This window comes from Elephas maximus, chromosome 6 (genome assembly GCF_024166365.1).
Source record: "Elephas maximus indicus isolate mEleMax1 chromosome 6, mEleMax1 primary haplotype, whole genome shotgun sequence".
Classification (NCBI taxonomy): Eukaryota; Metazoa; Chordata; class Mammalia; order Proboscidea; family Elephantidae; genus Elephas; species Elephas maximus.
Window position 1 is genome coordinate 67,239,443 of NC_064824.1, and position 5,816 is coordinate 67,245,258.

A 5,816-nucleotide genomic window follows, 5' to 3' on the forward strand; every position below is an offset into this window, starting at 1 on the left:
CACCCTGAGAAATCATTTCCTCTTTTCTTCACACTTCTACTGAATTCACATTTCTTACTTCCCCTTGCAAGGGTCTGCAACTGTGTTTTATTGACACAACTGTCAGATTTTATCTTCACTTCAGTGTTCTTTGCTCTCATTTTTATTTCGCTCACATCATCGTAACATTTCTGTTGAATCCCTCTTACAAACACATGGTCCTTTGGATTTCTTAGATAAGCCAAAGAGTTTGGCTTCTCTCCTTCTTCATTAGTAATTCCTGGTTCATCATGAGCATAAAGAAGAAAAGTCCCTTCTATCCTTGGCTCATCGTAGCATTCAGTTCCTCTATCCCAGAGTATAATCTTTGGCCAAAGCAGCCCACATTTCTGGCACACACGAAAAGGGAAAGAACAAGGGAAAGTAGGAGTTCACTCTAAATGCTGAAACATGAGCACATGCTTGGCAGGGGGCAGGCAAAAAAACATGCTTCTTATCCTTTGAGTAAGACCAGAAAAGACCTGCTTTTTTCCCCTGACTCACTCATCCTTTTACTTATTTATTCAACAAATATTTATTGACCAATGATTATTAACTGCCGTCTTTTAAGGTACTAGGTATAGAGGTGATAAGCAAAAGACACGTGGTCTCATGATGCTTACAGTCTAAAGGAGAACCGATAATAAATAAATAATCATACAAAATACCATAGAAATGGTGATAAGGGCTGGTATAGAAAAGTTCAAGAGGCTATGGGAGAGCAGAAGAGAGGGATCTAACTTAGACTGGGGATTTAAAGAAGCTTGATCCCTGGGTGGCACAAACGGCTAAGCACTTGGCTACAATCAAAAAGTTGGTGGTTCAAATCCACCCAGAGGTTCCTTGGAAGAAAGCCCTGGTGATCTGCTTCAGAAGATCACAGCCATTTAAAACCCAGATCTCAAAATGGCACATGAGAAAGACAAGAAGGCTAAGCAGTCAACATGAAAGTTTAATTTGGACCTTACTCATCCAGTAGAAGATGGAATTTTTGATTCTGGAAATTTTGAACAGTTTCTACAGGAGAAGGTTAAAGTCAATGGAAAAACTGAAAATCCCAGGAACGTTCACACTGAACACTTCAAAGATAAAATTACAGTTGTTTCTGAGAAACAGTTCTCTAAAAGGTATTTGAAACACCTTACCAAAAAACGCTTAAGAAGAACAATCTTCTCGACTGGCTTCCCGTGGTTGCATCTGACAAGGAGACTTATGAGCTTCGTTATTTCCAGATTAGTCAAGATGAAGATGGACCTGAGTCTGAGGACTAGGTGAAGCCTCCTTATAGGGCTTCGCTTACTAATAAACAAAAACCCACCATACCAGAGAAGAAACATCTAGGAGTAGACTTTTAATTTATTGGTGAATAAAAATCACTGTGCTCTCTTAAAAAAATAAAACCCTATGTAACACAGTTCTACTCTGACACACACAGGGTTACTATAAGCCAGAAGCCAGAATCTACTCAACAGCAACTGGTTTGGGTTTTTGGTTTGGCCTAAGGAAGTGACAGTTAAGCCAATGCTGAAGGAATTGGCCAGCAAAAGAGTGGGGCAAGAGTGCAGTGTGTGAGGAAAATCAGTCCATGCAAGTCCTAAGGCAGGAGAGCACTTACGTATTAGAGTCACTGCAGAAAGGCCACTGTGGCTGAAGTGTGGTGAGAAAGAGAGAGTGGGCTGTGGATGGACAGGAGGGTGGAAGACTGATCATGCAGGACCTTGCCGGTCACATTAATGATTTTTGATTCAGTAGAAGAGCAATGTGATCTGATTTGCATTTTTAAAAGCTCACTCTAATTGCAGGGTGGTAGAAAAAAAAAACCAAACCCAGTGCCGCCGAGTCGATCCCGACTCAAAGACGAGGCAAGAAAAAAAGAAAAATTGGTATTAAGAGAGTGAAAAAAAACACCTATAAAATGGGAGAAAATACTTGCAAATCATCTACCTGAGCAGGGTCTAGTATCCAGAATATATAAAGAAATACAGCTATACATATAAAATGTGTACAGAAATTTCAATTTAGAAATGGGCAAAGGACTTGAACAGAATATCTCCAAAGGAGATACACAAATGGCCAACAACACATGAGAAGATGCTCGACATCATTAGTTATTAGAGAAATACAAATCAAAATCCTAATGAGATACTACTTCACAGCCACTAAAATGGTGTTATGGATTGAATAATGTCCCCTCAAAATGTGTATCAACTTGGTGAGGCTATGATTCCTGGTATTGTGTGTTTGCTCACCATTTCGTGATCTGATGTGATTATCCTATATGTTGTAAATCATAACTTCAATAACATTAATAAGGCAGGACTCAATCTACAAGATTAGGTTGTATCTTGAGTCAATCTCTTTTGAGATGTAAAAGAGAAAATTGATGTCATGGATTGAATTGTGTCTCCCAAAAATATGTGTCAACTTGGTTAGGCCATGGTTCCCAGTATTGTGTGGTTGTCCTCCATTTTGTGATTGTAATCTTATGTTGAAGAGCATTAGGGTGGGATTGTAACACCCTTACCCAGGTCACATCCCTGATCCAAAGTAAAGGGAATTTCCCTGGGGTGTGGCCTGTTCCACCTTTTATCTCTCAATAGATAAAAAGGAAAGGGAAGCGAGCAGAGAGAGGGGACTTCATACTACCGAGAAAGCAGTGCTGGGAGCAGAGGGTGTCCTTTGAACCCGGAGAAGCTCCTACTCTGAGGGAAGACTGATGAGAAGGCCGACAGAGAGAGAAAGACTTCCCCTGGAGCTGAAACTCTGAATTTGGACTTTTAGCCTGCTTTACTGTGAGGAAATAAACTTCTCTTTGTTAAAGCCATCCACTTGTGGTATTTCTGTTATAGCAGCATTACATGACTAAGACAGAATTTGGTACCGAGGGAGTGGGGTGCTGCTCTAACAGATACCTAAAATGTGGAAGCGGTTTTGAAATTGTGAATGGACAGAAGACTCAGAAGGAAGTGAGGAGAACTCTTAATATCAGAGAACGTGCAAATGGTGAGAAACACCAACAGAGGGCTGGCAGCAGCAGAACAAGGAGATCAGCACCAGACAGCACTGGAGCCAACCCACAGAGCAAGATTACTGAGTGCCTGTGTGCAGGAGGCTTCCTGGTGGAGGGGTGCCTCCAGGCACTTATTGGTGGAGCTACTGAGCTTTGGAACACTTGCCCCAGCAGGGTGGATGCAGGTGTGCAACCCGAGAGCTGAAAGGCCAAGGAACACAAGAAGCCGAGCTGACTCAGTCTCAAAAGGTACGGCCAGGACATCTGAGGCTTCAAAGGGTGGAGCCGTGGCCTCAGGTGTTTCTAAGGGTGGAGTCGCCACTTAGATGGACTAGGAGAAAGATGTGCCTAAAGCAGAGGGAACAGAGTTGCTGACCCTGTGGACTTGGAAGGCAGAGCTGAAGCCCAGAGCCACGGGACCTCCACTCAGAATATAGTCAGTGTGGCCAATACCTAGAGTCTGGAGGGCAGGGCCATTATGTAAATGGTCTCAGAGAACAGAGGATTATTTGCAAAGCCTTGAGTGCTAATGTAATATGTTCTGCTGATTTGCTTGGTACCAGTTATCCCTTCTTTTTCTCCTGTTTCTCCCATTTGTAACAGAAATGTTTAGTTTGTGCCTGTTCTGCCATTGTACCTTTGGAAGCAGATAACTTGTATTCTAGATTTCACAGATGACGAAGAGGAGTTTTTGGATTTTGGACTTAGAGTTCAGAATTTTGCTATGATATGATGGGATGAATATGTTTTACATGTTGCAAGGATGTGATTTTTTGGGCACCAAAGGGTGGAATGCCATGGATTGAATGGAGTCCAACTCATAGCAACGCTATAGGACAGGGTAGAACTGCCCCACAGGGTATCCAAGGAACGCCTGGTGGATTCGAACTGCCGACCTTTTTGTTAGCAGCTTTAGCTCTTAACCACTACACCACCAGGGTGACAAGGTATGTAAATGTCAGAATTCTTCCAGGCTGTAGAGGAGGAATGCAGAAGTATGAAAATGAGGAAAGAGAGATTATAAGTGATAGAAAACGGAAACTCAACGCAAGTGTAAGGCTTTCTGAGGAAGAAACAAACCCAATATAACAAAATCAATAATCATTTAAATAACTTAACTTCCTGAGTTGCAAAGTACAAGTATAAAGATTGAAAGTTCATAAAAACAGAACCATTCCTGGTTGTTGCTGTTGTTGTTAGGTGCCATTTAGTCAATTCTGACTCACAGCGGCCCCAATAGGACAGAATAGAATTGCCCCATAGGGTTTCCTACGCTGTAATCTTTACAGAAGCAGATGCCCAGGTCTTTTCTCCCATGAAGCGGCTGATGGATTCTAACTGCCAATCTTTTAGTTCCCAGCTGAGTGCTTAACAATTGTGTCACCGGGGCCTTTTTTTTTTTTATCCTTGTAATTTGAAGTTATTGCCAGGATAGTAATTACAAGGATAGAAAAAAAGGCCTGAAAGCATCCAATCCCCTCCACAGCCCCTCCAAAAGAGTTAATTTTTCAGAGCATTGTCGAGCAGGATCTCTTACCATATTTAAAAATCTTTTTTTTTTTTTTTTAATTTATTGTGCTTTAGGTGAAAGTTTACAAATCAAGTCAGTCTCTCACACAAAAACTGATACACACCTTGCTATGTACACCTAGCTGCTCTCCTCTTACGGAGACAGCACGTTCCTCCTCTCCACCCTGTGTTCCCCGTGTCCATTCAACCAGCTCCTGTCCCCTTCTTCCTTCTCATCTCACCTCCAGACAGGAGTTGCCCACATAGTCTCAAGTGTCTACTTGAGCCAGGAAGCTCACTCCTCACCAGTATCATTGCCTATCTTATAGTCCAAGCCAATCCCTGTCTGTAGGGTTGGCTTTGGGAATGGTTCCAATATTGGGCTATCAAAGGGTCCAGGGACCATGACCGTCAGGGTCCCTATGGTCTCAGTCAGACCATTAAGCCAGGTCTTTTCACGAGATTTTGAGATCTGCATCCCACTGTTCTCCTGCTCCATCAGGGATTCTCTGTTGTGTTCCCTGTCAGGCAGTGGTCGATGGTAGCCAGGCACCATCTAGTTCTTCCAGTCTCAGGTTGATGGAGTCTCTGGTTTACATGGCCTTTCTGTCTCTTGGGCTCATCTTTACCATATGTCTTTGGTATTCTTCATTCTCCTTTGTTCCAGGTAGGTTGAGACCAACTGATGCATCTTAGATGGCCGCTTGTTAGCATTTAAGACCCCAGACACCCCTCACCAAAGTGGGATGCAGAACATTTTCTCATGCCAATTGACCTAGATGTCCCCTGAAACCATGGTCCCCAGACCCCTATCCCTGCTACTCTGGCCTTCGAAGCATTTGATTGTATTCAGAAAACTTCTTTGCTTTTGGTTTAGTCCAATTGTACTGACTACCCCTGTGTCGTGTGTTGCCCTTCCCTTCACCTAAAAAAAATTTGTCTACTACCTAGTTAGTGAATATCCCTCTCCCTCCCTCCCTACCCTTATAACCATCAAAGAATATTTTCTTCTCTGTTTAAACTTTATTTAAAGTTCTTATAATAGTGGTCTCATACAATATTTGTCCTTTTGCAATTGACAAATTTCACTCAGCATAATGCCTTCCAGATTCCTCCAGATTCCTCTGTTATGAAACGTTTCACAGATTCATCACTGTTCTTAATCGTTGTATAGTGTTCCATTTGTGTGAATATACCATAATTTATTTATCCATTCATCCACCGATGGGCAACTTGGTTGTTTCCATCTTTTTGCTATTGTAAACAGTGCTGCTGTAAA

General features: G+C 42.2%; 1 pseudogene; it reads left to right on the forward strand.

The window, feature by feature from the left end:
* Window positions 1-924: 924 nt before the first annotated feature.
* On the forward strand, window positions 925-1,289 carry LOC126077771 (60S ribosomal protein L22-like 1; annotated as a pseudogene).
* Window positions 1,290-5,816: the final 4,527 nt, after the last annotated feature.